The 17,214-nt window shown below is 37.8% G+C and overlaps 1 pseudogene; it reads left to right on the forward strand.

Moving 5' to 3' along the window:
• The first annotated feature begins 15,605 nt into the window (after positions 1–15,605).
• LOC113898870 lies at positions 15,606–16,074 on the forward strand (annotated as a pseudogene).
• The last annotated feature ends 1,140 nt before the right edge of the window (positions 16,075–17,214 follow it).

A 17,214-nucleotide genomic window follows, 5' to 3' on the forward strand; every position in this document is an offset into this window, starting at 1 on the left:
GTAGCCTGCCAGGCTCCTCTGTCCATGGGAATGTCCAGATAAGAATACTGGAGTGGGTTGCCTTTTCCTTCTGCAGTAGATCTTCCTGACCTAGTGGTTGAACTTGCATCTCCTGTGTCTCCTGCATTGCAGGCAGATTCTTTACCCTCTGAGTCATCAGGGAAGCCCATTACTATTATAAGATAATGAAAATAAAAGGCATGAAAGGACCATTTGCTGAGTTCAATAAATTGACTCATTAAAAAAAATAAAAATAAAAGTGGATCAAATATACTCAACTATTCAAATATGATTTACATATATGTCATCTATCATCAGATTATCATTAGTACTAGCTATATGACATAGAGGTGGAGAGAGGTGTGGGGGGTACTATGTATCCATACCTTGTCTACAATTGCTTTAAGTATAATTTCAAGTTAATCTGTTTCATAAACAACTATGTTTATTTGCAAAAACCTTCATAGAATTCAAAATAATTTAGTGTTATATTTGAAAAATATTCTTAACTTACTAAGATTAAACCTATTTTGCTGTTGTTCACTTGCTAAGTTGTGCCCAACTTTTTGTGACCACATGAACAGCAGCAAACCAGACTTCCCTGTCATTCACTATCTCCTGGAGTTTGCTCAAACTCATGTCCATTGAGTCAGTGATGCCATTCAACCTTCTCATCCCCTGTTGCCCCTTCTCCACTTGCCCTCAGTCTTTACTAGCATCAGGATATTTTCAAATGAGTCAGCTCCTCCCATCAGGTAGCCAAAGTATTGAGGCTTCATTATAAGCACCAGTCCTTCCAATGAATAATCAGGGTTACTTTCCTTTAAGATTGACTGATTTGATCTTCTTGCTATCCATAGAATTCCCAAGAGTCCTCTTCAGCACCACAGTTCAAAAGCAAAATTCTTCAAGGCTCAGCCTGCTTTATGGTCCAGCTCCCACATCCGTACATGACTACTGGAAAAACCATTGCTTTGACTATATGGACCTTGGTTGGCAGTGATGTGTTTTTTTAATACATTATGTTTGTCATTACCTTCCTTCCAAGCAGCAAGCGTATTTTGATTTTGTGGCTGCTGTCACCATCCACAGTGATTCTGGAGCCCAGGAAAATAAAAACCTATTTTAGATAATCCTAATAATAAATCTTCATCAGGCACTCTATCTATCAGATCTAGGGTGAACTTCCAGATGTTCAAGCTGGTTTTAGAAAAGGCAGAGGAACCAGAGATCAAATGGCCAACATCTGCTGGATCATCAAAAAAGCAAAAGCGTTCCAGAAAAACATATATTTCTGTTTTATTGACTATGCCAAAGCCTTTGACTCTGTGGATCACAATAAACTGTGGAAAATTCTGAAAGAAATGGGAATACCAGACCACCTGACCTGCCTCTTGAGAAACCTATACGCAGGAAGCAACAGTTAAAATTGAACATGGAACAACAGACTGGTTCCAAATAGGAAAAGGAGTACGTCAAGGCTGTATATTGTCACCCTGCTTATTTAACTTATATGCAGAGTACATCATGAGAAATGCTGAGCTGGAAGAAGCACAAGCTGGAATCAAGACTTCTGGGAGAAATATCAATAACCTCAGATAAGCAGATGACACCACCCTTATGGCAGAATGTAAAGAGGAATTAAAAAGCCTCTTGATGAAAGTGAAAAAGGAGAGTGAAACAGTTGGCTTAAAGCTCAAACATTTAAAAAACTAAGATCATGGCATCTGGTCCCATCACTTCATGGGAAATAGATGGGGAGACTGTGGAAACAGTGTCAGACTTTATTTTTTGGGGTCCCAAAAATCACTGCAGATGGTGACTTCAGCCATGAAATTAAAAGATGCTTACTCCTTGGAAGGAAAGTTATGACCAACCTAGATGGTATATTGAAAAGCAGAGACATTACTTTGCCAACAAAGGTCCATCTAGTCAAGACTATAGTTTTTCCAGTGGTCATGCATGGATGTGAGAGTTGGACTGTGAAGAAAGCTGAGCGCTGAAGAATTGATGCTTTTGAACTGTGGTGTTGGAGAAGACTCTTGAGAGTCCCTTGGACTGCAAGGAGATCCAGCCAGTCCTTTCTAAAGGAGATCACTCCTGGGTGTTCTTTGGAAGGAATGATGCTGAAGCTGAAACTCCAGTACTTTGGCCACCTGATGCGAAGAGTTGACTCATTGGAAAAGATTGTGATGCGGGGAGGGATTGTGGGCAGGAGGAGAAGGGGACGACAGAGGATGAGATGGCTGGATGGCATCACCGACCCGATGGACATGAGTGAACTCTGGGAGCTGGTGATGGACAGGGAAGCCTGGTGTCCTGCAGTTCATGGGGTCGCAAAATTTTGGACACGACTGAGCGACTGCACTGAACTGAATAATATATCTTTGCACATATAATGTACATGTATAGCTCTCTTCTTCTTTGGTAATTACTGTACTATTTCTCATATTATTATGTTATTCAGGATTGAATTTAATCTGTAGTAACAGAAAACCTATCTCAAATTATTTAAAAAAGAATTGATGATGAATCTCAGGCAATAAAAAATTCAGAGTTTTAAAGTCCAGTGTTATTATCATGAAAACAAGCCATTCACATAACTCTTGCTATTTATCAGGTATTATTTTAAAATTTCTTTACATGTTAATTATTGGTACCAACCAAATACTTACTAACATTATCTCCATTTTGTCAATGAAAATACACAAACAAAAAGAATGTTATTATCTTGCTTAACTTCATACAACTAGTTAGCACTGGGGTTTGGTCTTGAGTACAGGCATCCCTGTGCTGGGATCTGTGCTTTGGACAACTACAGTTAACAGTGGTATCAAGACTTCAGGATCCCACCAGCCTCTGGTGTCATCACCTTTTGTAGATGGTTTTCCTCTTCACAGTCTTAAGACCATCATGCAATACATTGGACACCTGAACACAAGACCTGTGTTCCAGGCAGGAAGTAAAGAGCAGAGTTGTGCTGCTTGTTTGTTGTGGGGAGAACACAAATTAGCCAAGATGGCATGATTGGGCTCTCTTGGCTCTGTGGCCTCTTTCTCTAGTCCCACATTAAAAAAAAAAAAAAAAAATGTTTGTGTGAAAGCTGAGATCACTTATAGCACGCACATATGCTGTCATGAGTTACTTGCTTGGTCATGGGGTCATGGTTTGTGTGTGGTACACATATGTGAGCTCCACCTAGAGAGCAGCAGCAGTACTGCTGCATCTTGGCTATATCCATTGGGTCAGACAGGAGAAGATAGGATATAGCATTTCTACAGCTATGGCTTCTGGGTCAGCCAGGAGATAATATTGTTATGGCCACTAAGCCAGCCAGGAGAGAGGTTGTGTTGTATTGGGTTATGCTATGGCTCTTGCCAGGAATAAACAAACATGACTGTAGTTCCTATGGCTCCTCCAGTCTTCTCCCAGCCTCTTAGCTCATGCCTTGCCTACCCTGGGTTCGGTAAACAGTACAGACAGTGAGATACAGTGAGACAATTTATGCTGGGAACAGGATCAGTGATACAGTTGTGATGCTATCAAATAAGTGTTCCAAATTCTCTTTTATTCCAGGGGCTCTCTGTCAATGAAAGGGGATCAGCTCTGTCATCATAACTTATTTAGATCTCTGTTCAGCTAGACATTTTTTTTTCCAGTTTTATAAATCAAGTATGAATTTGGTAGACATTATTTCTTTTTGTCTGAGAAATCTCAATATTTATTAGCCACCATTAAGGATCCCTCCAGGTCCCTGAAGGAATGATTATCACCTTCATCTTTTATTAGGATATCAAAGTTCATTCAACCGAAGAACAATGCTTTTCTTATCTTTTGCTTCTATTAGTTACTTTAAAGATAAATAGTAACTTCTATTAGTTACTTAAAAGAAAAATAGTTTTACTGAAGTAACAGCTACTCTGTCTCTTCTGCTTATGGATAATAGGAATTGGCATTTTCTCTGATGATTATACTCCTCTTATGAATGATTTCCAACACCTTGAAGAAATGAATATTTCTGGCAAGTCTTGAGGGATGTAGTTTGGTGTGGATAAGCTAGGACATATGATGCAACTGCCTCCAAATTACTTTCTTCATAATTCTTAGGATTCAAACTCTTCAAAAAATACAACTTTGGTGCCTCTCCATACTTTTTTTTTTTTTAGTAGTAACTTTTTATTTATTTATTTTTACTTTACAATATTGTATTGGTTTTGCCATACAATTTTAAAATAATTTTGTGATGCACAGAAAGGGCATCAGTCATTTTTTTTTTTCAAATAGCACTTAAAATGACTTTTTTGCTCATCTAAATTTTTGAGAGTGTGACACCACAGTACCCATTGCAACTATTTTGTAGGGTCTATAACCACATCTACTTTGTATCTTCTAGAATTAGTGAAAGTGAAATTCACTCAGTCATGTCCAACTCTTTGTGACCCCATGAATTACACAGTACATGGAATTCTCCAGGCCAGAATACTCAAGTGGGTAGCTCTTCCCTTCTCCAGTGGATCTTCCCAACTCTGGGATCAAACCCAGGTCTCCCACATTGCAGGTAAATTTTTACCAGCTGAGCCACAAGAACTTTTATTCAAAAACATCTGTTGAGAGTAGATAATATACTACTCTTTAATATTCTTAGGATATATTAATGATCAAAAGCAATAATGTAAAAGTTTGCAGAGGCAATCCAGAATTTCTAATAAGTGAACATTATAGAGAAACTCAGCTATTCTAATTTTTTTTCTATATTCTTGGTTTAGGATCCTTGAAACCATTTCCACAACTCTTCCCTGTTTTCATCTTTTATAACTGAGCAACCTCTCCTAGCTCATTTGATAGGAAATTCTAAGATGTGCTGGGAATGTATTGTAGGTGTATATCTGGAGACTTTCCATTACAGTGTGGTGAATGGAGTGAAAGCTGGCTATACCTTGTGGGAAAATGAGCTCAATCAAGACCCTATGGTAATTTAAGAGCTGAAAACAATAAAGTCATATTCTAGTTTGATAATTATCTTTTCTATCACTGTCATTGCATGTGTGGTTTGTAAAACATACCTGTAGATTTTTAAAAATCTTTCTTTGCCTTTGTCAGAGAAATTAGGGATTTTTGTTGTTGCTGGATTGTTTATTGGTTGTTTATTATTATTATTATTATTTTCCTTTCATGCTCAGGACACTCAGAAAAAATCAAGCTGACCTCAAAATCCTTGAATACCTCTTGCTATTCATTTTGTTCTGTGTCAAATGTTCATTGTTTTGCAAAAGATTTAGGCATTACTTTTTTGGTAACAACAGTAAATTTATCTATTTCCCCACCATAGGCTATGAGTTGGCAAGAGTTTTGTCTATTATTAATTTTGAAGATTTCACATCTGTCATCCTCAACTAGGCCACATAACCAATTTTAGAATATTTCAGTTTCTGTCAAGTTTTTTGGTTGACAGTCCATTTTAGAACAAATTTCTATCTTAATTAGGGTTTTTAGTTGCATACAGAAGAAATTAACTCTTGCTGACTAAGCAGGTAAAAAAAAATGTAAAGGATATCAAGGATAGATATGTTTAGAGCTGAAAAGCCAAGATCAAGACTAAGCTACCAGAAAAAGTCTAAAAATGTATTCTATAGCATTGGCTAAAAAATTCTCAAATTGCTACAGATGTCCTATTGTCTGAACTTGGATTTACTAATTATGCTAACGAAAATGCCTCCTCTGTCCCTGAAACTTGGCTTTTTCACCATTAATAACCTTAGATTTGAAAATCTTTTGCTACAAACACCAGTCACATTGAATCCAGAAGAAATTTCCTTCCTAGTTGGGTCCTCCTAATTTACAATTTGAGCAAGTGATTGATATAGAAATTATATAGCTTACATGACCCAACTGTACATCAAGGCTGTATATTGTCACCCTGCTTATTTAACTTCTATGCAGAGTACATCATGAGAAACGCTGGGCTGGAAGAAGCACACGCTGGAATCAAGATTGCTGGGAGAAATGTCAATAACTTCAGATATGCAGATGACACCACCCTTATGGCAGAAAGTAAAGAGGAACTAAAAAGCCTTTTGATGAAAGTGAAAGTGGAGAGTGAAAAAGTTGGCTTAAAGCTCAACATTCAGAAAACGAAGATCATGGCATCTGGTCCCATCACTTCATGGGAAATAGATGGGGAAACAGTGGAAACAGTGTCAGACTTTATATTTTTGGGCTCCAAAATCACTGCAGATGGTGACTGCAGCCATGAAATTAAAAGACGCTTACTCCTTGGAAGAAAAGTTATGACCAACCTAGATAGCATATTCAAAAGTGGAGACATTTCTTTGCCAACAAAGGTCCGCCTAGTTAAGGCTATGGGTTTTTTTCCTGTAGTCCTGTATGAATGTGAAAGTTGGACTGTGAAGAAAGCTGAGCACTGAAGAATTGATGGTTTTGAACTGTGGTGTTGGAGAAGACTCCTGAGGGTCCCTTGGACTGCAAGGAGATCCAACCAGTCCATTCTGAAGGAGATCAGCCCTGGGTGTTCTTTGGAGGGAATGATGCTAAAGCTGAAGCTCCAGTACTTTGGTCACCTGATGCGAAGAGTTGACTCATTGGAAAAGACTCTGATGCTGTAAGGGATTGGGGTAGGAGGAAAAGGGGACGGAAGAGGATAAGATGGCTGGATGGCATCACTGACTTGGTGGAGGTGAGTTTGAGTGAACTCCAGGAGTTGGTGATGGACAGGGAGGCCTGCTGTGCTGCGATTCATGGGGTGGCGAAAAGTCGGACACGACTGAGCGACTGAACTGAACTGAACTGAACTGATGACCCGACTAGCTTCAGTTGCAGCTAATAAAGATCCCTAGTTTTGTTTTTTGTTTTTTTTTTTTTCTGGCTTCCTTTTTAAGAAATAGGATTAATAAATATGGAAACATGGCAAACAGAGAAAGAATGTTGAAAATGCATAATGTAGGTCCGCTGCACCTCTGAAGACTTGGACTGGTGACAACTCTCCTGCAATCTCTAGAAAAGAAAACTGGGACCTTTCATGGTCTTCACACAGCTACCTGCCTGGGCTCCTACACCAAGACTCCACCAGACTGCATGCTCTAATGGTCTCCTGTCGCTGACACTGGGCCTCTCCCTCTCACACATTACTGGTTGCTGATGGCCTAATGCCCAACCCTTATTCTAGAGCTTGAACTGCTACATGTTGGCAATATTAGACAAGCTCCAACCTGACTGGATAAATCATAATGTCTGCTATCAAGAAGAAAGCCAAATCTTCTCCCCTGAATCTCTTCTAAGTTTGTATTTCCATGTAGACTTCCTTATATCTTATGGTTGTTTTTTAATTATAATTTGTAATTTTTATATTACTTTTATCTGATTAAATTCTGTGATTTCTGTGTCCCAGTTATTATCAGTCAGGAACAGTAGGAGTCCAGCAGGAGATTGGGCTGAAGTCATAAACATTTCACACAAGAATGCACATTTGGTTCATTTATTCATTCATTACCAAAAAAACAACTTCCATGGGATTTAAAAATGCTAATTATAAAACATGTTCCTGTTTTGATTCTCTATCTTTGCTGTCTGATACAGTTACAACTAGCCACATGTAGCTATTAAAATTTAAATTAATATTAAATAAAATTTAAAATTCAGTTCATATGTCATTCTAGTAACATTTCAAGTGTTCAGCAGCTACATGTAGTCATACATTGGACTGAGAATATTTCCATCTTTGTAGAGATCTCTATGGAAAATAGCTGACTTATAGTTGGCAGATCTTTTTTTTTAATTAGAAGATAATTACTTTACAATATTGTCATGGTTTCAGCCACACATCAACATGAAGTAGCCATAGATATACATATATATTTATGTATATCCCCTCCCTCCTGAACCTCTCTCCCAACTCCTACTCCATCCCATCCCCTTTAGGTTGTCATTGAGCACCAGATTTGGGTTCCCTGCATCATACAACAAATTTCCACTGGCTATCTATTTTACATATAGTAATGTATATGTTTAAATGCTATTCTCTGAAATCATCCCATCTTCTCCTTCCCCCACTATTTCCAAAAGTATGTTCTTTGTGTCTGTGTCTCCTTTGCTGTCCTGCAATATCAGTACTATCTTTCCAGATTCCATGCTTATGCATTAATTTTATTTGACTGTGTCTTTCTGACTTACTTCACTCTGTATAATAAGCTCTAGGTTCATCCACCTCATTAGAACTGACCCAAATGTGTTTCGTTTTATAGCTGAGTAATATTCCATTGTATATACATACCACAACTTCTTTATCCATTCATCTGTTGATGGACATCTAGGTTACTTCCATGTCCTACCTGCTGTAAATAGTGCTGCAATGAACATTTGGATACATGTATCTTTCAGTTCTGGTTTCATATGGTACTTTTATTCCTATTTTTTAAAGGAATCTCCATACTGTTCTCCATAGTGGTTGTATCATTTTTATTCCTACCAATGATGCAAGAGGGCTCCATTTTCTCCACATCCTCTCCAGCATTTATTTTCTATAGACTTTTTGATGATAGCCATCCTGATCAGTGTGATATGATACCTCATTGTGGTTTTGATTTGCATTTCTCTGATAATAAATGATGTTCAGCATCTTGTCATGTGCTTATTAGTCATCTGTATGCCTTCTCTGGAGAAATATCTGTTTGGGTCTTCTGCCTGCTTTTTTATTAGGTTGTTTGTTTTTCTACTATTGAGTTGAACAAATTATTTGTATATATTTGGAGATTAATTATTTGTCATTTGTTTCATTTGCTAATATTTTCTCCCATTCTGAGGGTTGTCTTTTCATTTAGTTTGTACTTTCTTTCATTGTGCAAAAGTTTTTTTAAGTTTAGTTAGATCTGATTTGTTTATTTTTGCTTTTATTTCCATTACTGTAGGAAATGGGTCATAGAAGACCTAGCTGTGATTTATGTCATAGAGTGTCCTACCTATGTTTTCCTCTAAGAGCTTTATAGTTTATAGTCTTACATGGAGGTCTTTAATCTATTCAGTTTTTTTTTTTTTTATGGTGTTAGAAAGAGTCTAAATTATATTCCTTTACACGTAGCTGAAAGAGAAGATTGTCTCTTCTCCATTATATATATTTGCCTCCTTTGTCAAAGATAAGGTGCCCATAGGAGCATGAGTTTATCTCTGGATGCTTATATGTGTATGAGTACCTTTTTGGACTTCCTATCTTGTTCCATTGATCTATATTTCTTTTTATTCTTTGTGTGTGTGTGTGTGCACCAGTTACATACTGTCTTGATTGCTGGAGCTTTGTAGTATATTCTGAAGCCAGGAAGGTTGATTCTTCCAGCCCTATTCTTCTTTCTCAACATTTCTTTGACTATTCAGGGTCTTTTTTCAGTTCATTAGTTCAGTTAAGTTGTTCAGTCCTGTCTGACTCTTTGTGACCCCATGTACTACAGCACACCAGACCTCCCTGTCCATCATGAAATCCAAGACTTTACTCAAACTCATGTCCATTGAGTCAGTGATGCCATCCAACCATCTCATCCTCTGTCATCCCCTTCTCCTCCCACCTTCAACCTTTCCCAGCATTGGGGTCTTTTCAAATGAGTCAGCACTTTGCATCAGGCAGCTAAAGTGTTGGAGTTTCAGCCTCAACATCAGTCCTTTCAATGAACACCCAGGACTGATCTCCTTTAGGATGGACTGATTGGATCTCCTTGCAGTCCAAGGGACTCTCAAGAGTCTTCTCCAACACCACAGTTCAAAAGCAGCAATTCTTCAGCACTCAGCTTTCTTTATAGTCCAACTTTCATATCCATATATGACTACTGGAAAAACCATAGCCTTGACTAGATGAACATATATTGGCAAAGTAGTGTCTCTGTTTTTAATATGCTGTCTAGGTTGGTCATAGCTTTTCTTCCAAGGAATAAATGTCTTTTAATCTCATAGCTGCAGTCATCATCTGCAGTGATTTTGGAGCCTAAAAGATTAAACTCTGTCACTGTTTCCACTGTTTCGCCATCTATTTGCCATGGAGTGATGGGACTGGATGCCATGATCTTAATTTTCTGAATGTTGAGCTTTAAGCCAACTTTTTCACTCTCCTCTTTCACTTTCATCAAGAGGCTCTTTAGCTCTTCTTCACTTTCTGCCATAAGGTTGGTGTCATCTGCATATCTGAGGTTATTGATATTTCTCCCGGCAATCTTGATTGCAGCTTGTGCTTTATCCAACCCAGCGTTTCTCTTGATGTACTCCACATAAAAATTAAATAAGCAGGGTCAAAATATATAGCCTTGATGTACTCTTTTTCTTACTTGGAGCCAATCTGTTGTTTCATGTCCAGTTCTAACTGTTGTTTTTGACCTGCATACAGATTTCTCAAGAGGCAGATCAGATGGTCTGGTATTCCCATTTCTTGAAGAATTTTACACAATTTGTTGTGATCCAGAAAAAGGCTTTGCCATAATCATTAAAGCAGAAATAGATATTTTTTTTCTGGAAGTCTCTTGCTTTGGTAATTTGATCTCTGATTCCTCTGCCTTTTCTAAAATCAACTTGAGCATCTGGAAGTTCACAATGCACATATTGTTGAAGGATGGCTTGGATAATTTTGAGCATAACTTTACTCGTGTGTGAGATGAGTGCAATTGTGCAGTAATTTGAGCATTCTTTGGCGTTGCCTTTCTTTGGGCTTGGAATGAAAACTGACCTTTTCCAGTCCCGTGGCCACTGCTGAGTTTTCCAAATTTGCTGTCATATTTTGTTCACTATTTTCACAGCATCACCTTTTAGGATTTGAAATAGCTCAACTGGAATTCCATCACTTCCACTAGCTTTGTTCATAGTGCTGCTTCCTAAGGCTCCCTTACCTTCACATTCCAGGATGTCTGGCTCTAGGTGAGTCATCATATCATCGTGATCATCTGGATCATGAAGATCTTTTTTGTACAGTTCTTCTTTGTATTATTATCACCTCTTCTTAATATCTTCTACTACTGTTAGGTCCATACTATTTCTGTCCTTTATTGAGCCCATTTTTGCATGAAATGTTCCTTCAGTCCAGTTCAGTCGCTCAGTCATGTCCGACTCTTTGCGACCCCATGAATTGCAGGACACCAGGTCTCCCTGTCCATCACCAACTCCCAGAGTTCACTCAGACTCACATCCATCGAGTCAGTGATGCCATCCAGCCATCTCATCCTCTGTCGTCTCCTTCTCCTCCTGCCCCCAATCCCTCCCAGCATCAGGGTCTTTTCCAATGAGTCTACTCTTCGCATCAGGTGGCCAAAGTAATGGAGTTTCAGTTTTAGCATTATTCCTTCCAAAGAACACCCAGGAGTGATTTCCTTTAGAATGGGCTGGTTGGATCTCCTTGCAGTCCAAGGGACACTCAAGAGTCTTCTCCAACACTTAAGTTCAAAAGCATCAATTCTTTGTCGCTCAGCTTTCTTCACAGTCCAACTCTTACATCCATACATGACTACTGGAAAAACCATAGCCTTGACTAGACGTTGTTCCCTTGGTATCTCTAATTTTCTTGAAGAGATCTCTAGTGTTTCCCATTCTATTGTTTTCCTCTGTTCTTTGCACTGATCACTGAGGAAGGCTTTCTTATCTTTCCTTGCTCTTCTTTGGAACTCTGTATTTAAATGGGTATATCATTCCTTTTATCCTTTTCTTTTCATGTCTCTTCTTTTCACAGCTATTTGTAAGGCCTCCCCAGACAGTCATTTTGCTTTTGCGATGTTCTTGGTGCCTTTCTCCTGTACAATGTCTTGAACGTCCTTCCAAAGTTCATCAGGCACTCTGTCTATCAGATCTAGTCCCTTAAATCTATTTCTCCCTTCAACTATATAACCATAAGTAATTTGATTTAGGTAATATCTGAATGGTCTAGTGGTTTTCCCTACTTTTTCAATTTCAGTCTGAATTTGGCAGTAAGGAGTTCATGATCTTAGCCACAGTCAGCTCCCAGTATTGTTTTTGCTGATTGTATACAGCTTTTCCACCTTTGGCTGCAAAGAATATAATTAATCTGATTTTGGTGCTGACCATGTGTTGATGTCCTTTTGTAGAGTCTTCTCTTGTGTTGTTGGAAGAGGGTGTTTGCTATGACCAGTGTGTTCTCTTGGCAAAATTCTGTTAGCCTTTGCCTTGTTTCATTCTGTTTTCCAGGGCCAGTTTTGCCTGGTACTCCAGGTGTTTCTTGACTTCCTATTTTTGCATTCCAGTCCCCTACAATGAAAAGGACATATTTTTGGTGTGTTAGTTCTAAAAGGTCTTTTATGTTCGTGGAACTGTTCAACTTCAGCTTCTTCAGTATTACTGGTCTGTGCATAGACTTGGATTACCATAATATTGAATGGTTTGACTTTGACACAAACAGATCATTCTGTTGTTTTTGAGATTGTTTTCAAGTACTGCATTTTGGACTCTTTTGTTGACTATGATGGGTACTCCATTCTTTTAAGGGATTATTGTCCACAGTAGTAGATATAATGGTCATCTGAATTAAATTCAATCATCTGAGTCCACTTTAGTTTGCTGATTCCTATGATGTTGATGCTCACTCTTGCTATCTCCTGTTTGACCCCTTCAAATGTGCCTTGATTAATGGACCTAACATTCCAGGTTCCTAAGCAATATTGTTGTTTACAACTTTGGACTTTGCTTCCATTACCAGTCACATCCATAGCTGGTAGTTGTTTTTAGGGTCTTTTCTATTTCCATTCAAATTATGGAATTATTTGTTTTACCACTATGAAAAAATACCATTGGTGGTTCAATATGGATTACACTGAATATATAAAAATGCTTTGGGAAATATAATCATTTTCACTGTAGTAACATGCCATATCTTTCCATCTTTTTGTGTCATCTTCGATTTCTTTCATTAATGTCTTATGCTTTTTCTGCAAACAGACTTTTTGTTTCTTTAGGTAAATATTTTCCTCATTCCTAAGTATTTTATTGTTTTTGTTGCAATGATGAATGGGATTGCTTCCTTAATTTCTCTTATTGATTTTTGTTATTGCATAGGAATGCAAAGGATTTCTGTGTATTAATTTTCCATCCTGTGACTTTACTCTATTAACTGATTAGTTCTACTATTTTTTTATGCCATCTTTATGGTTTTCTATATAGAGAATCATGTCATCTCTGAACAGTGAGAGTTCTAACTTCTTTCTTTCCAATTAGGATTCCTTTTATTTCTTTTTCTTCTCTGACTGCTTTGGCTAGGATTTCCAAAACTATGTTGAACGATAGTGGCAAAAGTGGACACCCTTGTCTTATTCCTAATTGTAGAGGTAACACGTTCAGTTTTTCGCCATTGAGGATAATATTTGTTGTGGGTCTCTACTTGTTTTTGTGGATCTCTATTTGTTGTTGTGGTCTCTATTCTGTAGAGTTATGTTCCTTCTATGCCTTCTGTCCTCCATTGAGGATAATATTTGTTGTGGGTTTGTCATATATGGCCTTGTGGGTTTGTCATATATGTCATATATGTGGTCTCTATTCTGTAGAGTTATGTTCCTTCTATGCCTACTTTCTGGAGAGTTTTTGTCATAATTGTGTATTGAATTTTGTCAAAGACAAAATTCTCTGCATTTATTGAAATGATTATGTGATTTTTATCTTCAACTACTCAGTATGGTGTATCACACTGATTGATTTGTGTGTATTGAAGAATTTTTGCATCCCTGAGATAAATACCACTTGATCTTGATTCATGATATATTTTTTTTTCTTCCAATTTTATTTTATTTTTAAACTTTACATAATTATATTAGTTTTGCCAAATATCAAAATGAATCCTCCACAGGTATACATGCGCTCCCCATCCCGAACCCTCCTCCCTCCTCCCTCCCCATACCATCCCTCTGGGCCGTCCCAGTGCACCAGCCCCAAGCATCCAGCATCATGCATCGAACCTGGACTGGCAACTCGTTTCCTACATGATATTTTATATGTTTCATTGCCATTCTCCCAAATCTTCCCACCCTCTCCCTCTCCCACAGAGTCCATAAGACTGTTCTATACATCAGTGTCTCTTTAGCTGTCTCGTACACCAGGTTATTGTTACCATCTTTCTAAATTCCATATATATGCGTTAGTATACTGTATTTATGTTTTTCCTTCTGGCTTACTTCACTCTGTACAATAGGCTCCAGTTTCATCCACCTCATTAGAACTGATTCAAATGTATTCTTTTTAATGGCTGAGTAATACTCCATTGTGTATATGTACCACAGCTTTCCTATCCATTCATCCGCTGATGGACATCTAGGTTGCTTCCATGTCTTGGCTATTATAAACAGTGCTGCGATGAACATTGGGGTACACGTGTCTCTTTCCCTTCTGGTTTTCTCAGTGTGTATGCCCAGCAGTGGGATTGCTGGATCATAAGGCAGTTCTATTTCCAGTTTTTTAAGGAATCTCCACACTGTTCTCCATAGTGGCTGTACTAGTTTGCATTCCCACCAACAGTGTAAAAGGGTTCCCTTTTCTCCACACCCTCTCCAGCATTTATTATTTGTAGACTTTTGGATCGCAGCCATTCTGACTGGTGTGAAATGGTACCTCATAGTGGTTTTGATTTGCATTTCTCTGATAATGAGTGATGTTGAGCATCTTTTCATGTGTTTGTTAGCCATCTGTATGTCTTTTTTAGAGAAATGTCTATTTAGTTCTTTGGCCCATTTTTTGATTGGGTCGTTTATTTTTCTGGAGTTGAGCTGTAGGAGTTGCTTGTATATTTTTGAGATTAGTTGTTTGTCGGTTGCTTCATTTGCTATTATTTTCTCCCATTCTGAAGGCTGTCTTTTCACCTTGCTAATAGTTTCCTTTGATGTGCAGAAGCTTTTAAGGTTAATTAGGTCCCATTTGTTTATTTTTGCTTTTATTTTTAATGTATTGTTGGATTCAGTTTGCTAAAATTTTGTTGAGGACTTTTGCATCTGAATTCATCAGTGATATTGGCCTATAATTTTCTTTATTTTTGTGGCATCTTTGACTAGTTTTGGTAGGGTGATGGTGGCCTCATAGATGAGTTTGGAAACTTTCCTTCTTTCTTAAGCAATTTTCTAGAAGAGTTTGAGCATGATAGATGTTAGCTCATTTCTAAAGTTTTGGTAGAATTTGCCTGTGAAGTCATTTGGCCCTTGGCTTTCCTTTGAGGGATGATTCTTGATTATTGTTTCTCAACTGCACATGAAACATTTTCTAGGATAGATTACATCTTGGGCCCACAATTCAAGCCTCAGTAATTTTTTAAAAAGCTGAAATCATTTTAAAAATATTTTCTGAACACAGCACTGCAAGATTAGATAACTATAAGAATTAAAAACTATTTAAAAAAAAAACACAAGCACATGGAGACTAAACAACATGATTATGAATAACCAACAGATCATTAAGAAAAGTAAAATATGCCTAGGAATAAATGACAATGAAGGGATGACAACTCAAAACCTATGGGGTCCGCCATTTTGTGGATGCCAGGTATGCGAGAGCATCTGGGAGTTTGAGGAGGGAGAGGACCAGGAAGACCTAAGGTTTTATGGATTTGAACCTCCACATTTCTAACCCAAGATTTCAAAATGCATCATGATTCCTGTCCTTTGGACTGTAAAGTTTATGTAGATAATCTTGGAAACAATGGTAACAAGACATAGTTAGAATGAGATTTTGGCTATTATGGACCACTCTGAAGTGTGTGCTTTGCTAGAAACCCTCCCAGGTTTGCTTTTGTTGCATTTGAAGATCCCCGAGATGCAGCTGATGCTGTCCGAGAGCTAGATGGAAGAATCCTAGGTGGCTGCCAAGTTAAGAGTGGAATTGTCAAATGGTGAAAAGAGAAGTCAAAGTCGTGGCCCAACTCCTTCTTGGGGTCATCACTCTTGAGATGGTTATTGGAGGAGGAGTCCCCCACGTCGACGCAGATATCCAAGTTGGAGAAGCTCCTCCCACAGCTGGAGCAGGTCCCTTTCTAGAGATAGGAGAAGAGAGAGATCACTGCCCTGGGAGAGAAATCACAAGCACTCCCAATCTTTCTCTAGGTCTCAGTAGGTCAAATGAAAGGTAATAGAAGACCAGTTTGCAAGAGCAGTGGTGTACAGGGAATAAATTCATCTGACAGAAATATGTAATGAAAATTCATGTTTGTTTGTTTGTTTGCTTTTTGAAACTTCATAAGCTTAATGCATTTTGAAAATGTTTTAGCTGTTCACATTTGTTTGTTGGAACAGTGACACACAAAGGTGTAATTTTCTATGGCTTGAAATGGATCAGATGAGGCATGTAATATCAATAATTATTACTTTACAATGTTCCCTCAAGTAAAACTGAATTTGCTTTGAAATTTAGTCTTGCATAGACTGATAATAAACCTCTAACTCCTGACCAGCTAAAGTTGATGTTTAACATTATGGAAACAAAAACTGGCAAAAATTGTAAGATTTTTTCAACATAGCTGGGATATGGTACGCAGCTGTTGTTCAGCAGATTTTAAAAGCTGCTGTGAACACAAAGCCAGCCAGAAAAATTAAAACTGCACCCTTAAGCTAGATTAAAGGTTTTAAAGTTCCACTAGTCTTCACACTGGGCAAAAGATTGTACAGTTTGTGTAGAATCTGAGAAGTTTCAAGGAAGTTAGTTTACCTTTGCTTTGGGTTTTACATTCCTTTTGTGATTGCTGTGTATGAATACATAGCTCTTGGTAATTTTCTTTATTTGGAATTTTGAGTTTACTCAAGTTACCAAATGTCCTTCCATTTTAAGGGTGCATTGTAGAGCTGGACTGAGTTACTGTGAAAGATTCTTTTTTCATGCTATCATTTGTAATATATTTTGTGAAAGTCCTTAGTATTCAAGTTTTGGTTACAAATTGTTGTTTAACCTGTAAACCTGTTTTTCCTTGCAAAACTAAAATCTGAGCTTGATACCAAGTCCAGGTGTAAATCTCTTATTGGAAGCCATACTTATATTTTCATATAAAGTGCTTTTGAAAATAAAATATAAGTATAATTGTAATAGCTGAACCCACTATTACCATAGTTCTTGTCCCATAGAAGGCAGTTGGTTACACAAATCTTATTTTTTTAAGAAACATATTTGAGGCTCTTGAAGTGAATGGACTTTCTGGTTGTCCATCTAAGTGATGATATGTTTTTAGGAGCCAAAGCCAGTTTAAAGTCCATGATATTCAGT

Source organism: Bos indicus x Bos taurus, chromosome 9 (genome assembly GCF_003369695.1).
Source record: "Bos indicus x Bos taurus breed Angus x Brahman F1 hybrid chromosome 9, Bos_hybrid_MaternalHap_v2.0, whole genome shotgun sequence".
In the NCBI taxonomy this organism is placed as follows: domain Eukaryota; kingdom Metazoa; phylum Chordata; class Mammalia; order Artiodactyla; family Bovidae; genus Bos; species Bos indicus x Bos taurus.